The sequence below is a fragment of the Lepidochelys kempii genome, chromosome 1, assembly GCF_965140265.1.
Source record: "Lepidochelys kempii isolate rLepKem1 chromosome 1, rLepKem1.hap2, whole genome shotgun sequence".
Classification (NCBI taxonomy): Eukaryota; Metazoa; Chordata; order Testudines; family Cheloniidae; genus Lepidochelys; species Lepidochelys kempii.
Genome location: NC_133256.1, coordinates 28,701,911 through 28,721,934, shown reverse-complemented (window position 1 = coordinate 28,721,934; position 20,024 = coordinate 28,701,911).

The window sequence follows — 20,024 nt, the reverse complement described above, 5'->3', positions numbered from 1 at the left end:
AGGATGGGGATCTCTTGCTTAAGTTTAGGAATCTTTTCCCAGAGTCCAGACAGCACAAAAAAATCAAGTTTCTCCTCGTCAGAGATTTTTATCTCCCCTCACCCCAGAATCTTAAGCTGATGGGCTGAGCGCTCCTGCACGTAACCTCTTCATGGGGAGATGCACTCAACAAATTCTTTGTTCCACAGTGGCCCATTTGGATTGTTTAATGTTTCCTGATGGGCAGGAGATATTTCACACTTGGTAATATGTTTCCCCTGATGGCAGGGAATTTACAGTCTTAACAAACATTTTATAGTTGCAGAGCAAACATTTAAACATTACCTTATAACAAGGGTTTCAGATATTATAAGTAGGATTAATACATGCATGGCATCCTACAAGTGTTCCATAAATTCTGAACACTAAGCACTTTGTTATAACTCTTATCTCTATTTTGATAATGCTAACACAGAGACTTGTTTCCAGATATGAATTTGTAAGTGTTCAATGAGACCTGGGGACCTTGGCATGAGCTGACACCTGGTCTGCCAGAATCATGGAGTTATACCCAGATAATCCTGGGAAGTGACCCTTGCCCACACAATACAGAGGAAGGCAAAAACCCCACCCAAGGTCTCTGGAAATCTAACTTGGGGGAAAATTCCTTCCTGATCCCAAATATGGTGTTCACTTAGACCCTGAGCATGTGAGCAAGAACCAGCCAGCCAAACACCTGAGAGAGAGAAAGAGTGCTCAGTGCCACCTCAGAGCCATGGCCGATCCCATTCAATGTCCCATCTCCAGCCATGGCCATCCCTAATGGTTCAGAGGAAGGCGGTAAAAAACAAATAAACCCAGAACACACAGAGGAAGGGGAAGAATGCCTTTCTGACCCCTGCAGGTGGCCAGCTGAAACCCTGCATCATGAGCTTTTAGGAACATAAAACGTAAACCTGAAGTGAGCCCCAGGGCTGCTGAGCCCTGAACCTCACCCCACTGATGGTTAGAAACCTTCTTCTAATTTCCAGCCTAACTTTGTTCATGGCCAATTCTTGTTCTTTTGCTAACTTTTTCCTATAGCTTAAATAGCTCCCCATCCTCCCCCTATTTACTCCCATTCCCTATTCATAGAGAACAATAATATAATCTCTCAGCCTTATTTTTGCTAGACTAAACAAGCCAAGCTCCTAAGTCTCCCCTCGTAAGATAGGCCCTCTATTCCCTTAATCATCCTCATAGCTTTTCTTTGTACCTGTTCCAGTTTAAATTCATCTTTCTTGAACAAGGGTGGCCAGAAATGTTCACAGTATTCCAAATAAGATCTTACTAGTGCCTTGTACAATGTCATTAATACTTCTCTACTGCTACTGGAAGTGCCACACCTGATACATCGTAGGATCACATTTCCTTTTTCACAGTTGTATTATAATGTTTATTCATAGTCATACTGTGATCAACCCACACACCCACGTCTCTCTCTTCCTCTGTTTTTTCCAACTTATGATCCCCAGCTTGTAGAAGAAATTCTGATTATTAGACCTTAGGGTGCATGACCTTCCACTTTGTACTTTTGAATTTCATCCCATTTCTGTCACTCTAGTTTTCAAGGTCATCCAGATCTTGCAGTATAAAAAAAAACTCACAGAATTATAGAAATGTAGGGCTGGAGAAGTCATCATGTCCAGAGCCCTGCACTGAAGCAGGACCAAGTAAACCTAGATTATTCTTGACAGGTGTTTGTCCAACTTGTTCTTAAAAACCTCCAGTTATAGGAATCTACAACCTTCCTTGGAAGCCTACTTCAGAACTTAACTACCTTTAGAGTTAGGAAGTTTTTCCTAATATCAAACCTAAATCTGCCATTACTTATTTTCCTACCTTCAGTGGATATGGAGAACAATTGATCACACTCCTCTTTACAATAGCTGTAAACATATTCAAAGACTGTTACCAGCTCCCCTCTTGGTCTTCTTTTCTCAAGAATAAACATGCCCAGTTTTTTTAACCTTTCCCCAGGTTTTCTAAATCTTTCAACATTTTTCTCATTCTCCTCTGCACTCTCTCCAATTTGTCCACATCTTTCCTAAAGTGTGGCACCCAGAACTGAACTAAGTACTCCAGCTGAGGCCCCACCAGTGCCAAGCAGAGAAGGACAATTGCCCCCCACGTCTTCCATACCACACTCCTATTAATATACCCTAGAATTATATTAGCCTTTTTTACAAATGCATCACATTGTTGGATCATATCCAATTTGTGATCCACCTCCAGAACCTTTTCAATACTATTACCACCTACCCAGTTATTTCCTATTTTGTAGTTGTGCATTTGAGTTTTCCTTCCTAAATGAAGTACTTCCACTTGTCTTTGTTAAATTTCACCTTGTTGATTTCAGACCAATTCTACAGTTTGTCAAGGTTGTTTTGAATCCTAGTCCTGTCCTCTAAAGTGCTTGCAACCCTCCCAGCTTGATATCATCTGCAAATTTTATAAGCATATTTCCCACTCCATTATCCAAGTCATTAATGAAAATATTGAAAAGTACCAGGCTCAGGACTGATCCCCGTGGGACTACACTAGATATACCCTCCCTGTATGTCAGCTAACCATTGATAATTACTCTTTGAGTACAGTCTTGCAACCAATTGTGTACCCACCTTATAGTAAATTATAGGTTGCATTTCTCTAGTTTGCCTATGAGAATGTTATGTGGAACTGTGTCAATAGTCTCGCTAAAATCAAGATATATCACACATACTACTTCCTCTCTATCCATTTGGCCAGTAATTCTGTCAATGAAGGAAATTAAGCTGGTATGGCATTATTTGTTCTTGACAAATCCATGCTGGCTATTCCTTATAACCCTATCATCCTAAGTGCTTCCAAACTGATTGTTTAATAATATTCAAATCCTCCTCTGTATTGACCATGCCTCCCAGCTTTATGTCATCAGCAAATTTCATAAGCACACTCCTACTTTTTGTGCAAAGGATTTATTATTAATAAAAAATATTGACCAACATTGGTCCCAAGACTGATCCTTGGTCCCAAGAACTTTACTACTAACCTCCTTCCAGTGTGATAATCCACCTTTCAGCACAATCCATTGCCTTCTCCCTTTTAACCAGTTCCTTATCCATTTTACAGTTCTTGTACTGATTCCCATCTTCCCTAATTTAACTAATAATTTTGTATGTGGTACTGTGTCAAATGCTTTACTGAAGTCCAACTATATTAGATGTACTGCACTTCCCTTATCTAAAACAATCAGTTATTTTCTCAAAGGAAAAAACAAATTAGTCTGGCATGATCAGCCATTGATAATCCCATGTTGCATTACATTCCCCTTACTATATACCTCCATTAATTTAATTATTCTTTCTGTCAAAATTTGTTCTAAAGTCTTATATGCTACTAAATTCAGACTAACAGCTCTGTAATTGCACAGATCACCTTTTCCCCCATTCTTAAATATAGATTTGATATTATCTATTCTCCAGTCATATGGTACTACCCCTGAATAGACAAGTTTATTAAAAATCCTTGCTACTGGACTAGCATTCTCATATGCCAAATTATCCAGTCACCCGATTTGAGCACATTAAGCTCTTCAAGCTACTTTTCCATCTCAGAGGGGATTCTTTCCATTAGCCATATTGCCTTCATGCATGTGTTCTATAATATCACCCATACTGAAAACCAAGGCAAAAATATTAATTTAGTTTTTGAGTCATAGCAAGATTATCTTTATTCTCCTTCCAACTTACACTCCCTAGTGGCCCAACCTAATCCTTTCTTATTCTCTTTTTATTTATACAGCTAAAACCCGATTATTATTTATTTTAATTTCCTTGACAAGAGCTAATTCAGCTAATTCTCACTGTATTTCCAAATTTTTTCAAACTTCACATGAAGCTTTCTTTACCGATCAAACCTTTCTTCCATTCCATATAGGCTCTCTGCTTACTCCTAAGAACATTTTTCAGCTGATTATTCATCCAGCTGGATCTGCAACCTTTGCCTACAAGATTTTCCCCCTTGCTTGGGATGCAAGTGTCAGATAAAAGAAAAGGAGTACTTGTGGCACCTTAGAGACTAACCAATTTATTTGAGCATATGCTTTTGTGAGCTAGTCTCTAAGGTGCCACAAGTACTCCTTTTCTTTTTGCGAATACAGACTAACAAGGCTGTTACTCTGAAAAATGTCAGATAGTTTTGTATAGTTGATCTAAAGAAATTTCAAGCTTCCACAGCATTTAAATCCTTGAACTCTTCAGTTCAGTTGATTTCTTTAACTAATTCCCTTCATTTCCCAAAGTCCACTTGCGGACAGTCAACGTCCACAAAATGTCTCACGGCCCGCCAGCAGATGACCCTGATAGGCCACTTGCCAAAGGTTGCCGACCCCTAATCTAGAGTTCACAAGTTGATTTACATACAGTGCCAGGTTTCAGCCATACACAAGCCAGTCGTTTTGCATGGTTTTGGATTGAAGCCACTCAAAACTGTGGTTGAACTTCGATTCCAAAGAAGCTAAAAATGTATGGAAAAACTCAAAGACCTTGATTCAGAGTTGCAAATACAGAATAACTCACCTCACCAGGTGCAGCCCAGATAAAGTGGGGGAAATTGGCTTATTTAGGGATGTTTGAGTCTCCAAATTGTATCCTCTGGTGCAACTCGTATCCTCTGGCCCAAAATCAGGTGGACAATGATTATTTTTTATTATTATTCAGTTATGCACTTATGAATAGCAAATATTTCCCCTAAAGTCAGGGCCAGTTTGTGAATGATACATAAACAGAAAAAAACAACTACATTGAATAATTAATTTACAATAAATTATTTACAATAAATAATTTTGTTGGACCAACTTCTGTTGCTGAGTGAGACAATCTTTTCAGCTTACACAGAGCTCTTCTTCAGGTCTGGAAAACTACTCAGGGATACGGGTAAATACAAGGTAGAACAGATTGTTTAGCATGAGTAGTTAACACATATTTTAAGGGACCATTCAAGATGAAGTGGCCATTTAACACTTCTCCAGTCATAAGGGGGAAAGGAGGGGGAAACAGCTGGAGGGGGACTTAGTGGGTTAAACATTTTTGTAAGAATCCATAGCTCCAGTGTCTCTGTTCAGACCATGAGTATTTGTGTCTATCAAAGTTAGGAATTTAAGCTCCCATGCTCATCTTTTGTAGAGTGTTAAGCAGTTTGCTTTTGAGGATGAGGACTAATAGTGTTCACCACAGGTGATGTGGTGTTTCTATCTTTTATAATTTTTCTGTGTGAATCCATTGAGCATCACAGTGATTGTCTCATTTCATCCACCTAGTTGTTGTTGGGGTATTTAGTACACTGGATGAGGTACACCATATTGTGATAGGCATATGTAGGACCCATGGAGCTTCAAAAGTGTGTTATGGGGGGTGTTGATCATCATAGCAGTGGAGAGATGTCCACAGATTTTGCATCTGTTGTTTTGGTAGGGTCTGGTGCTGCTTTGAGTTGGTGTGTTCTGAGCTGTGGGAAGCTTGCTTCTGATGATGAGTTTGGAGAGGTTGGGGCTGGGGGGAGATTGTCTGAAGGCAAGAAGAAGGGGTTCAATAAAGATTTCCTTCAGGGTGTGGTCCCCATTGAGCATTTCATAGAATCATAGATTAGGGTTGGAAGAGACCTCAGGAGGTCATCTAATCCAATCCCCTGCTCAAGGCAGGACCAACACCAACTAAATTTGTCTCTCTTGCCAACAGAAATGGGTCTAATAAAATATATTACCTCACTCATCTTGTCTCTCTAATATCCTGGGGCCAATACGGTCATAACAACACTACAAACAGTAAATAAGTTGATCATCTTGAGTTGTTCCCATAGTTACAACCAATGCAAGTACTTTCTGTATTAGTGTTTATGAACAAAGTGTTGCCAGTCCATGCAATTTTCATAATCCTCCTCCACTTTTTTCCAATGCACAATTAAAAACTTGCTCTCGTTGAGTCCTTTGATTTCATTTCCTTAGTTTCCATGGGTAAAATCCTGGCACAATTGAAGTAAATGGCAGTTTTGAGGTGCTGCTTTGGTTTTGGAACTGAACACTGCTGAGACGCATTTGACTATTACACAGTTGTTTTTATGGTCAGTCCTTTTGGTTCTTCTTAACAAACATTTTGGGGTTATGTGGTGACCCGTGGGCTTTCCACCAGTACCAGCAGGCACGCAATCAGGTTTGGCTTTTTCCAATAAATATCCACTTCAGGAATTAGTTTTCTTAAAAGAAAGGAATGAAGCATGACAGGTCAAATGGGCTGCATGTGAAAAAATGTTTGTAGTCTTTTGAAATATATTTTACATTTCAGCAAAATTTCAGTGGAACATTAAGCCTAAAGGAGATTCACTTAGACTATAGAAACCATGCCGTCTTTATGCATAAATGTCAAATGGTAAAGCACAAATACCCCCCGTGCATCCTCATGGTAGGAGGCCCTCGGAATCTGTCTCTTTCAATTCTATCTAATGTTTACTTGGTATGCAGTCTTCATTAAGAGATTGAGTATTGTCTTGTTCATAATGTGCAGGCTTATAGACCAAATCCATCACATGAAACTGTTAATGACATTCCTACCCTTCTCTATTATTGTCATTAAAGTCAGGAAATAAACATGGATCTCCTTCTTTACGCCTTCATTTTTTCTCTTTTAGAGTTCAGGATCCTGACAAAAGGAATACAAGAGAGCAGCAGAATACAGACCCTGGACTTCAGAAATGCAGACTTTGACTCCCTCAGGGAACTGATGGGCAGGATCGCCTGGGAGGCTAATATGAGGGGGAAAGAAGTCCAGGAGAGCTGGCTGTATTTTAAAGAAGACTTTTTGAGGGTGCAGGAACAAACCATCCTGACATGCAGAAAGAATAGCAAATATGGCAGGCGACCAGCTTGGCTTAACAGAGAAATCTTTGTTGAGCTTAAACACAAAAAGGAAGCTTACAAGAAGTGGAAACTTGGACAGATGACTAGGGTGGAGTATAAAAATATTGCTTGAGGATGCAGGGGTATAATCAGGAAGGCCAAAGCACAATTGGATTTGCAGCTAGCAAGGGATGTGAAGGGTAACAAGAAGGGTTTCTGTAGGTATGTTAGCAACAAGAAGAAGGTGAGGGAAAGTGTGGGCCCCTTACTGAATGGGGGAGGCAACCCAGTGACAGATGATGTGGAAAAAGCTGAACTTCTCAATATTTTTTTTGCCTCGGTCTTCACAGACAAGGTCAGCTCCCAGATTGCTACACTGGGCAGCACAATATGGGGAGGAGGTGAGCAGCCCTCAGTGGTGAAAGAACAGGTTAAGGACTATTTTGAAAATAGTGCACAAGTCCATGGGTCTGGATTTAATGCATCCGAGGGTACTAAGGGAGTTGGCTGATGTGATTGCAGAGCCATTGGCCATTATCTTTGAAAATTTGTGGTGATCAGGGGTGGTCCCAGCTGATTGGAAAAAGGCAAATATAGTGCCCATCTTTAAAAAAGGGAAGAAGGAGAATCTGGGGAACTACACACCAGTTAGCCTTACATCAGTCCCTGAAAAATCATGGAGCAGGTCCTCAAGGAATCCATTTTGAAGCACTTGGAGGACAGGAACGTGACCAGGAACAATCAACATGGATTCACCAAGGGCAAGTCATGTCTGACCAACCTGATTGCCTTCTATGATGAGAGACCTGGAAAGTGGTGGACGTGATATATCTTGACTTTAGGAAAGCTTTTGATACAGTATTCTTGCCAGCAAGTTTACAAAGTATGGATTGGATAAATGGACTATAAGGTGAATAGAAAGCTGGCTAGATAGTCTGGCTCAATGGGTAGTGATCAACGTCTCGATGTCTAGTTGGCAGCTGGTATCAAGTGGAGTGCCCCAAGATTCGGTCCTGGGGCTGGTTTTGTTCAACATCATAGAATCATAGAATCATAGAATATCAGCGTTGGAAGGGACCCCAGAAGGTCATCTACTCCAACCCCCTGCTCAAAGCAGGACCAATTCCCAGTTAAATCATCCCAGCCAGGGCTTTGTTAATCCAGATCTTCATTAATGATCTGGATAATGGGATGGATTGCACCCTCAGCAAGTTTGTGGACGATACTAAGCTGTGGGGCGAGATAGATATGATCGAGGGTAGGGATAGGGTCCAGAATGACCTAGACAAATTGGAGGATTGGGCCAAAAGAAATCTGATGAGGTTCAACAAGGACATGTGCAGAGTCCTGCACTTAGGACGGAAGAATCCCATGAACTGCTACAGACTGGGGACCGACTGGCTAAGCAGCAGTTCTTCAGAGAAGGACCTGGGGATTATGGTGGACAAGAAGCTGGATGTGAGTCAACAGTATGCCCTTGTTGCCAAGAAGGCTAACAGCATATTGGGCTGCATTAGTAGGAGCATTGCCAGCAGATTGAGGAAGTGATTATTCTCCTCTATTCAGCACTGGTGAGGCCAGATCTGGAGTATTGTGTCCAGTTTTGGGCCCCCCACTACAGAAAGGATGTGGATAAATTGGAGAGAGTCCAGTGGAGGGCAACAAAAATTATTAGGGGGCTTGGGCACATCACTTATGAGGAGAGGCTGAAGGAACTGGGTTTATTTAGTCTGCAGAAAAGGAGAGTGAGGGAGGATATGCTAGCCTTCAACTACCTGGAGAAGGGTTCCAAAGAGGATGGAACTAGGCTGTTCTCAGTGGTGTCAGATGAGAGAACAAGGAGCACTGGTCTCAAGTTGCAGTGGGGGAGGTCTAGGTTGGATATCAAGAAACTATTTCACTAGGAGGGTGGTGAAGCACTGGAATGGGTTACCTAAGGAGGTGGTGGAATCTCCATCCTTAGAGGTTTTTAAGTCCCAGCTTGACAAAGCCCTGGCTGGGATGATTTAGTTGGGGGTCGTTCTGCTTTGAGCAGGGGGTTGGACTAGATGACCTCCTGAGGTCTCTTCCAACCCTAATCTTCTGTGATTCTATGATTATCCATTTGTATCAGTCAGTAGAAAGAAGATTTACAAGCATATTTTTATATCCCTTTTGCACCTGCAGTCCTGTAATTCAACTGATCTGTGTCTGAATTTCCAATGTGTTTATACTTCAATATACCTTAAAACAAAGATTTATCTTCCATTTATATTTCCAAAAGATTTCAGCCATAGTTCTTGTTTTCTCTATTCAGAGTGGCATGAAAATTATGATGAATGAAACCTCTTTATGCTCTTTAGCCTAAATGGAAAAGGTACAAGGACATTGATTTCAGCTCTAAATAGAACTTGCTTGTTGATTACTCACGATGAAGAACACTTAGCATTTACAGCAAAGATACTGTACATTTTTCACAATATCAGACTGTCTATGGATTTTTGTAACATTTTAACGTATATAGGAATGTGTTCTTACAAATGTCTACATGTGATTTTTTTCCTGTCCATTGCTAATGGCCAGTAAAAACCAAGATGCGATTCTCAATTTTCAACTTCAGAAATTAAGGGCTCAATTTTGATTTCAGATGCACGGGTCATCTCATGTTTCATCCAGTCTCCGAAAACTGACAGTTTGCAATAGCCTTTCCCTCTTCAGATAAGGCTGAGTTTATGAGAGACACCACAATATGCACCCACAGGCCTGGAAGCAGAATTGGGGTTCACACAGGTTATGGAAGACAGGGGGCCAGATTCTGAACAGGTAGCAAAGTAGGAAGGGGTGAGGGGTGTTTTGTTCCCTCCCAAGGTCCCATTGAGAGTTAGAACAGTCTAACTTACTCCACTGGCACTGGGTCCCTAATCGACCTTACTCCAGTGGAGAATTGGCATTGTGGAGCTCTGCGTTACCACTCCCCTAACACACCCACTCTATGGTGGTGGGAGAAGAGTCTGCTGCAGGGGCCATCTCCATCAATGGTGAGTTCCCCTACATCAGGAAACTACCCTGCTGACCATTCCGGAACAATCTGGCTCACAGTCTGTATCCATGGGGCTGTGTCTGGCTGCTCCAGGAATAAGCAAGCAGAGAAAAAGACACAGCAATCCAACCCCACATCCTCTATGCCCTGGCATGGCAGCCAGGCACAGCTGCAACCACTGGGATAAAAACAAGCGAAAGGCTCATGGTCTCAGCCCCCTAATAACGGGGTAGCAGAGCTGGATGGGTGCTCAAGAGGCACCATGCATGTTCACCCTGTATGCCAGAGTGCCTCTGGAAGCATTCTGTAGGAGGTCTCCCTGGGATGGGGAAGCTCTGCACTGCACTGCACTGCCGCAGGCCAGTCCCTATAAATTGAGGCCTTACTGTTTTTATTTTTTGTAATGGCTTCTCGCTCCTGAGCTCCTCTACATGGTCCTTAAAATAGAAAGCAGAAAAACTACCTCTCTCTCACTAAAAACTGATGGCCTGTCTTCTCCCACTCTCAGCTCTCCGCTCAGACCTTTGGAAGAAAGAGACAACAAAAGGGATTGTGAGGGCTGGGAGTGGAGTTAACTACTACCCTTTTAGTCAACAAGATTCTGCACTTGACCTCAGATTAACCTTGAACGTTTTGACTGGTGAGAACAGTTACATAGCTGTCATACAATAGTTACATTACAGACCTTACTAATCATGTTGATCTGATAGTTTATGAGCCAAAAGGGAACACTGCTCAGAGAAAGAACAGACCAAACCAACCAAACAACACCTCATTGCTCAAACAAGAAACAGCAAAGCAAACCAAAACCTGACAACAAAACAACTTCCCTTATCAAATGAACACTTTAATTCCACCATTTATGGCTGTCGTGCTGCATTATTTTTCATACTAACTAATAAATATGGTTTATGGTACTTGCCTAAGTAATGCAGATTCGCTTCTGAAAGGTTTTTCATTTCAAAATGTGCTGTGCTGTTCTATGAGGGCTGTGATTAGGTGGCTAATGTAATTGCCTTTTATTACAGGTCAGCTGGTATGAATTCCATCATCAGTAATGGGGAGAACTACATTAAGATAAAGCTGATTGGAAGGAATCATTACAGGTTATTAGCATAAAGATCATTCATTTCCCAAAGCTTACACCAGATAAATATGCATGAGTATTTAGCAGAAATTATGTCAGTTTAAACAATTCTGCAAGCACACTTTTTTCCTTTTCCACCTTGCATTAGACAAATGAGAACTGATCACACATTAAAAATGTATTTGAAAGATTTGAAGGTGAACAAATCTCATGACACGAAAACTATAAAATAATGATTGATTGATTTTTCATTGAAAGCCGATATTTAATGTGACAAAATTAATAACTCATCCTGATTAAACTTTATTCCTAATCAATGGTGACATTATTGTTTGTAAATAATTATAATAACTTGTACTTCTTTTGCGTGAGAGCTAGTTGAAAATCTTTGAATTTTCATCCTGTAGGAAATTATGATATTTCAAAAGTTATTGTAATCCAAATCAGGACAAAAAGTGCTAGTGGCCATTTAAAAAACTCTTTCTGCTCTGCAAGTTAAGGTTTCCCCTGTTCTGCATGTATGTGCTTGGGCAGCCAAGGTAATGGAGGCTTTGACCCACTATAAAAGGTGGGCCATAACTCAGCATATCTTTCTAATGTACGTGGGGAACTACTGTCTGAACCATCTGAATTTTAGAGACATAAGCAGAGCAGACGGATGGGACGTTATCTTGAACTCAGGATTAATATCAAAGGTGCGGTTGACATGGTGTGCCCTGATCCAGCAGATATTGTGCAGATGTCCCAGATAAGGCCATCTGAGTATTAGAAATCATAAAATGGGTCCAAGATAAGCAAACTGTGAACAAAAGGCTGATGACTTTTGACATTTAGCAGAATGAGCACAACATTAAGGCAATACAGGATGTCTCCCTGCCCTCTATATCCTATATGGGAAAAAAGTAGAAAAGTTGGTTTTGTGGTTGGCACCAGGGTTCCAGAGACAGTATTGTTCAAGTGTTAACATGCAAGGGGGTTAATTTATGAATTTGTAGGGTGCCAATTAGATTTTAAAGCTGAAATCTAACAAACTAGGTTTGCCAGTAATAGAATCCAATAGGATAACCCCTTTTTACTGAGTCCAGAGAGCGTTACCTTACTAGTTTAACACTAGGTTCTCTTCAGGTCAACTTTTAACATGAACAGCATTTCTCAAATGAGGACACTTGCTTATTCTTAACCAGGTAACAGTTTATAAATTCACCAGAATCACATTAATATGTAATCAATAGTTCTCCACTCAAATGTAGATGCAACCACTGTTGTGTACTACACAAACACCCAATACTGTCCTGCAAAAAATGATCACAGACCATTGAGTTGAGGGTCAGTAGTTATAGGCAAAAGAACAATACAAATTACCAAGATTTCTTATTACGTTTACTTATGATCAGCAATTCTCAATACTTTGGTATCTAACACATTTATCACACTTCCAAGGATTTACTTGCCTTTAAGACACTTTGAAGCATGTGGTTACTTCTGTTTGATTGATCCAAAAGGGACAAGTTTGAAATATTACAAGCAATTGCTTAAAACAATTTTTTTCAATCTCTGTTAGGCTAACTTCCTTGGATTTATAAAGTAGTTAAAATCTAAATATGGTTACTTGAGGTCTCACTAGACTCGCAGGGGTTGGCAACCTTCTGCCCGCGGCCCATCAGGGTAATCAGCTGGTGGGCCGTGAGACATTTTGTTTACGTTAACTGTCCACAGGCATGGCCCCCCGCAGCTCGCAGTGGCTGCGGTTCACCGTTCCTGGCCAATGGGAGCTGCGGGAAGCAGCGGCCAGCATGTCCCTGCTGGCACAATTTGTATGACAGACTTTAACTAGGAGATGAGGTGAGAAGGTTGTGAAAGACTTGTGAAGCTTCCATGCCTGGCGTCAATACACAGGAGGAGGAAAATCAGGTAAATGGAGATATCATATGGGATAATGGAACACATGAGGTAGCATTTTACATCAAAGAAGCAGTAAACTGTAAAGAAATCAGAAGTGATAGTTGTGACATTATTGACATGAACTGTGACCATATGGATCATTGTTGCAACCAGAATCCTATGGTTGCACCAGGTCTTGTACAGAGGAGGTCAAGTGCGGTGTCTACAGAAAGGTTATAGTTTGCTGGTTATGATTATGCAGTCTGTACAGAAGAACAAAGGGGTTTCTGCCCACAAGAGGGAGAATATAAAAGGCCCTGGAAGCCTCTTCATTTTGTCTTCAGCTGGCTTAAGTGAGGGCCTCTCCACCCCAAAGAGATGCTTGAAAGAAACTGAAACAAAGGACAGTAACTACAGGGGTGTGAGTGATTGCTGTACCCAGACTAGGAAGGAGTCCAATCTGTGAAAGAAGCTTACTGGAACATCTCTGGGGGTGAGATTTCATCTGTAATCAGCTTCTTAATGTATTAGCTTTAGTCTTGTATCTTTTTGTTTTATTTTGCTTGGTAACTTACTTTGTTCTGTCTGTTATTACTTGGAACCACTTAAATTCCACTTGTTATACTTAATAAAATCACTTTTGCTTATTAATTAACCCAGAGTAAGTAATTAATATCTGGGGGGAGTAAACAGCTGTGCATATCTCTCTATCAGTGTTATAGAGGGCAGAAAATTCATGAGTTTACCCTGTATAAGCTTTATACAGAGTAAAACGGATTCATTTGGGGTTTGGATCCAATTGGGAGCTGGGTGTCTGGGTGCTAGAGACAAGAGCACTTGCTAAGCCATTTTCATTTAAGTCTTCAGTTTTGGGGGATGTGGTTCAGACCTGAGTCTGTGTTTGCAACAGGCTAGTGTGTCCGGCTCAACAAGGCAGGGTTATGAAGTCCCAAGCTGCCACGGAAAATGGGCTCAGAGGTAATCTTAGCACATCAGGTGACAGTCCCAAGGGGGTCTCTGTGACTGAACAGGTCACAGTAGTATGCACAAAATAGAATCTGTTTGGGTCAAAATCACTTTGGAGAAGGATTGTAAAATAAGTTCTGTTGGAACAGCATAAGGGGTCTACTATAGATAGGGCCCTACCTAATTCACAGCCATGAAAAATGCATCACGGACCATGAAATCTGGTCTCTCCTGTGAAATCTAGTCTTTTGTGTACTTTTACTCTATAGTATAGGGTAAAAGTATACAAAAGTACACAGCGTTTCTCAAACTGGCAGTCCTGACCCAAAGGGGATCAGAAGGCTATTCTATTACCTCCCTTCCTTCTATGCTGCTGCTGATGGTAGTGCTGCCTTCAGAGCTGAGGCACCCAGCCAGCAGCAGCAGCTTTCTGGCTGCCCAGATCTGAAGGCAGCATAGAAGGAAGGGTGGCAATATCACAACCCCCCACAATAGATTTGTGACCCCCTTTTGGGTTGGGACCCCGGCTTTGAGAAACACTGAGTTTTAAGGGATTGACATCTAATAGTTTGCGGTTTTGAAATACATATTCATGTTTTTTTTCAACACCGTGAAATTTAAGATTTAAATATCTGAAACCGTGCAATTCAACTTTCTAAAAATGCTGTGACTGTGAAATTTACAAAAATGGACTGTGAATTTGGTAGGGCCCTAACTATAGACCTCTAGGTTCAGACTCGGATAGAGATCTTTTTCATATTATTAGAAAGATAAATACTTTTGGGAATTGTGTCATAATGGGAGACTTTAACTTCCCAGATATAGTTGGAAAATAAATGCTACTAATACTAGTAGGGCCCACTTATTCCTGGATGTGATAGATGACAGTTTTCTTCATCAAATCATCACTGAGCCAACAAGAAGTGATGCAAGTTTAGACTCACTTTGCACAGGTGTAAATGACTACACAAATAGTGGAGAATCGGGGTCAACATTTCTTAATAAAATGTAGGGAGAGGGTTACGATCCAAAAATTTTTACAAAAGGCCCTTCATTAGAACATTTTTTTGCCCAGATAGTAGTTAGCCTGGATGCTTTATTATCTGAGGGGAAAAGCAAGTCTTGTTCTGAAAGTAAAATTTCCTTCAGCAGTGGAACGTATTTTCAGTTTGGCAAGCTATTCACAGCTTCCATCTGGTGTAGATCTCACAGGGAAAAGATACACATTTTAAAAACAAGTCTCTTACAAAAATTGAAATAAAAGACTTGGACTATTTCCTTAGAAAATCACGAAGGCATAAAATACAGGTCTGCAGCAGAAAAATGCCGAGCAAAATTAAAGGAAACACACACAAAAACCTGTTGCCTCATTAATAGATAGCCATGAGGTTCCTCTGGTCTTATGTGATGTATTTCAGTATCATGTTTGAATCACATCTAAACAACCATGCTGTGATAATACTTTCAGTGCTTCTCGCTCAGCATGTAGGATGAGCACTTCATAACAGGTTCATAGAAAAAGGACAAATGTGAATTTTGTAAACACTGAACTGATAATTTTCCAGGCTTTCAGCTCCCATTCTTCAGCTCCGTGTCCTTGCAGGGCCTCAGCAGCACTTCAGGCAGGTTATGAAGAATAGGTTGTTTTGTTGTTGTCGTGTGTTAGTTTTTAAAATGTTGCTTCATGCCTGTTGCTAAAGTCAGAACTCTCTTCCAGATGCCAAGAGCCCTCTGCTTCCCTTGTCTAGATGTTCACTCCTTTCAATTCTGCCCCCGCCCTCCAGTTCGCTTTCTGCATGCCTCGCTCTGGAGAAACTCTGGGTAGTGAACACACCCAGGGCAGGTCTACACTACAAACTTACATTGGTATAACTACCTCACTCAAGGGTGTGAAAAATCCGCAACCCTGAGCAACTTAGTTATACCGACCTAACTCCCCTGGTGTAGACAGTGCAATGTTGATGGGAGAGCTTCTCCTGTTGACATAGCTCCCGCCACTTACAGAGGTGGGTTAACTATGTTGACAGGAGAAGTTCTCTCGTCACTGTGGCAACGTCTTAACTGAAGTCCTACAGCAGCACCCCTGTAGCCTTTTAAGTGTAGACCTGTCCCAAGATGGGTTCAGGAACAGAGAGAAGTAAAAACTGTGAAATTTTTTTATCAGAAAGTGGGAGGAAGGAGGCTGAAGCAGCTTAAAAATTAGAGGGTTTTTTTTCAAAAATTAAATTTTTCATGCAAAGTTGTTAAATTTTTTTTTCTGAAAAAAATACACACCTTTTTTCATTTCCCCCAAGAATTTTTATTGACGACATTATCAGAAATGTTATCAGACTGGTTATTGGTGTGGGTTTGTAGTATCTGAACATTTTGGATCACTATTTTGATAAAAAAAATTGGGGGGGGGAAGGAAAACATTTTGGAACAAAGGCTCCATTTTGAAACATTCATAACCAAAGCAACTTCAAAGTTTAGATTTTTTTATACAAAACTAATTTTTCATTGTTACACCAACTCTGGCAATAAATTCGCCAGCCCAGAGGCAGCAGCACCGTTAGATATAAGTCCTCTCTATTAGTAGAGTCAAGACTTCAGATGAGGGTAGTTTAAGATAGTAGAGGGGGTATTCCGAGTGGGGAGAATAGAAGAAACCTAAAGAGGAGAGCAGAATAATACTGATAATAATTTCATAAGGCATGTTATTTACAAGTAGAGGTGTGTGAAAATTGATTATTCAGTTTGGTGGCTGAAAATAATTCATTTTATGTCAACCTGTGATTGGGTGGTCTAGGTCTGGAGGACCCCTGCTGGAGGCCTTGCGGCCCTGCCACACCCTGCCCCAGAAAAGGGCAGTAGAGAGGTCCTCCAAGCTGCCTAGAGTGGCTGTATGGGAAGCAGCCAATCAGGGACCAGCAGACTAGTATAAGAAGAGCTGCAGGGCCAGAGTGAGATCAGTTCCCTACTAGATGTGGAGGAGAGTGGATGGTATGCCTGAGGGAGCTACAGGTCCTCTGACAGGGTGTTGCTGTCAGAAGCCAGGGAAAGCAAGAAGTAGCTCTAGGCTGGCTGCTGGAACTCCACCAGGACAAGGCTCTGAGGCAAGGATTAAGAATGCAATGGAGCCAGGGGAAGTGACCCAGGGAATTAGAGCAGCAGTGTGGCTTAGCTAAAGGGACATGGCATGGCTGCTATCTATAGGGTCCCTGGGCTGGGGCCTGGGTCTCCCACCACCAGCCACTGGGAAAGTGGCCTGGACTTTGAGGCACTCCAGAAGAGGAGCTGAACTGTAGAGGCCCAGCTGGAGAACTGCAGTGAGAAACCCGTGAGAGGGTGAAGCCATTGCCTCCAGGGAGGGAGACCTGGGGCACTGCTCCATACCGAGCAAGGACAACTTGAGAGAGCTGTTACAGAGGGCACTGAGAGAGGCCCCTGTTGGACTTGTACCCCAGAAGGGGTTTGCTTTGTTTTTATTTCACAGACAGACACTGTGTGACTCAGCCAGAGGGCTGAGTCAGGGAAGGTCCACCACAAACAGAGTGTGCAGGAACATGTACTCAGCCAGGGGTCGCTTCCAAGAGGTGAATTCACCTCATTACACAACCCAAAGTGAAAAAAATTCAATTTTTTCAGCAAAAACAATGTTTTTAAAAAAAATGTTCCAGGTCAAACAAAATGTTGTAATTGTTGAGGGGTTTTGAGTTTTTTAAAATAAAAATGAAGTAAAATTCAAAATAAATAATTTTCAAATCAAAATATCAAAACATTTTGTTTAGAAATTTGAGCATGAGCTTTCGTGAGCTACAGCTCACTTCATCGGATGCATACCGTGGAAACTGCAGCAGACTTTATATATACACAGAGAATATGAAACAATACCTCCTCCCACCCCACTGTCCTGCTGGTAATAGCTTATCTAAAGTGATCATCAAGTTGGGCCATTTCCAGCACAAATCCAGGTTTTCTCACCCTCCAACCCCCCCCCCCCCCAAATTCACTCTCCTGCTGGTAATAGCCCATCCAAAGTAACAACTCTCTACACAATGTGCATGATAATCAAGTTGGGCCATTTCCTGCACAAATCCAGGTTCTCTCACCCCCCTCCAAAAAACACACACACAAACGAAAGCTCATGCTCAAATAAATTGGTTAGTCTCTAAGGTGCCACAAGTACTCCTTTTCTTTTTGCGAATACAGACTAACATGGCTGTTACTCTGAAACCTGTTTAGAAATTGTTAAAACAACTATTTAATCATTTTTTGTTTTTTTTTCTTTTAAGAAACAATTCAACAAATTCAAAAGGTATTTCATTTGACCCAAATATGCATTTATTATTGAAAAAATGTTTCTGCCAAAACACTTTGCACAGCTCTGTTTACAAGGAGCAACTCATCCAGCATTATAGCTGATGGACTGAGATGGATTTGATTTTACACAATGACTGTATGTTCCCCATTATTTTAATTTGTTTGTATTTGGATTGTTTCAATTATATTTTTTGTAATTCATTTAAAATAAAGACACAGGCTATCTACTCAGCAAGATGATAGTCATTAAAATTAGGGGCACAGGTGAATAGCAGGTCTTGCGTGGAGGGGAGCCTATCATAATTTTAGGACAAGTCTTTCAGTTGATAAAAAGGAAAAGCAGCTGGAGTAGCATCACAAGTACAAAATTAAGTCCTCTTTCCAAGGGTGTCCTACAAGCAATGTCATGGCCAGTCACCTCTAAGGAGGACTATTAGCAGGGGTAATATACAACCCACCATTTTGACCTGTTGCTCAATGCGTGTTAGTGAAGATGACAGTAGTAGATTTATCCTTGTACTGACATATGGAGGAATTGGGTTTCTTTAACTGAATTCCAGTTGGTGCTGTAATAAAGATGACATCCCTGCTGTTGCTATGTGAATATTCTGAGGACTAATTAGAGCTGAGTTTCTTGATATGACTATGCCAGTGCCAAGAATATTGCCAGAGCAATATAAATACGTCCATTCACTGCAGGGATTAGTTTCAGTAAACTGTTCCACTTTTGCGTCTGACTACATATCATTTATGATGTGTAAAATATAAAGGAACTCTCAAACTGCTCCAGGCAATATGGGATAGTGAAAAGGTTTGTTAAGAAGGTTGTTCTTGTCGTTTTATGTATTTTTACTGAAAAACCAGGGATATAATATTTTTCATTTGATCCCCAGGACTTTCAAGTGAATCACTTCTAACGCTTTGACAAGAGTGTAAAACACAGGAAACAGCTGAATGTTTGCTTCTGTTATGAAACCTTGAGGAAAAGTGTCAATGGTTCACTAGATTATCTGCAGTTGAAGTGGCAGAGTTCTGTTGGAACAACCTGTGTTTTGCTGCTCCATGCTAACCACAAAATGAGATTTCAGATAAAGGGCCAGATTATGATACCTCTTCTCTTGTTGAATAGTACCTTACTGCTTGAATACTCCCATTAATCCTAATGGACCGACTTGCAAAGTAAGGTGCTACCCATTGCAAATCAGGCTGGCAGAATCTGGCTCAAAATGAATATGGGCCAGTAAATGTCAGAAGTCAGAAACAGGTGGCAATATGTACAGAGAGAAAAGATGAGTAGGGAAAGCAGAACCCTCTTAAATGAGGTACATTTTTATTCTCCCATGCTGTTATTATCTGATTTGATGTATTGAGTGTGCTGTTCTAACATGACAATCCCATGAAACAGACTTCATCTGCATTCCTATTGATGTTGCTGTGCCTAGGGGATGTAGAAAAGTCTGATGCAGATCTGTTTATTGGTTTGCTGCCATCTCGACTGATAAAAACAAGACTTTTGAAGTATTGCTGCAATGTTGCCAAATTTTGTCTCTGAACTAATGTGATTTTCTTTTTACCATAAATACTCTGGAATCCATAACATCAGAATGTCTTTTGTCAAGACTCTTCTTAAAATATTTACCTTTTAAGGAAGGGGACTAGCATCTCCAGGCTAGAAGCCAGGATGCAAAAATCCCATGTTATTTCCTAGAACTGACAAACTTAACATTTTATGGACTTCTGCATCACCTACATTCCTTTTCTGTTCAAAAGGATGTTGGTCTCCTCTGCTCCCCGTGACACAGCTATCTGAGCTAGCATGCACATAACTGACTGTCTTCACAGTTAGTGAAATGAGTCTTACTTCTAACCAGCAGTGTTTT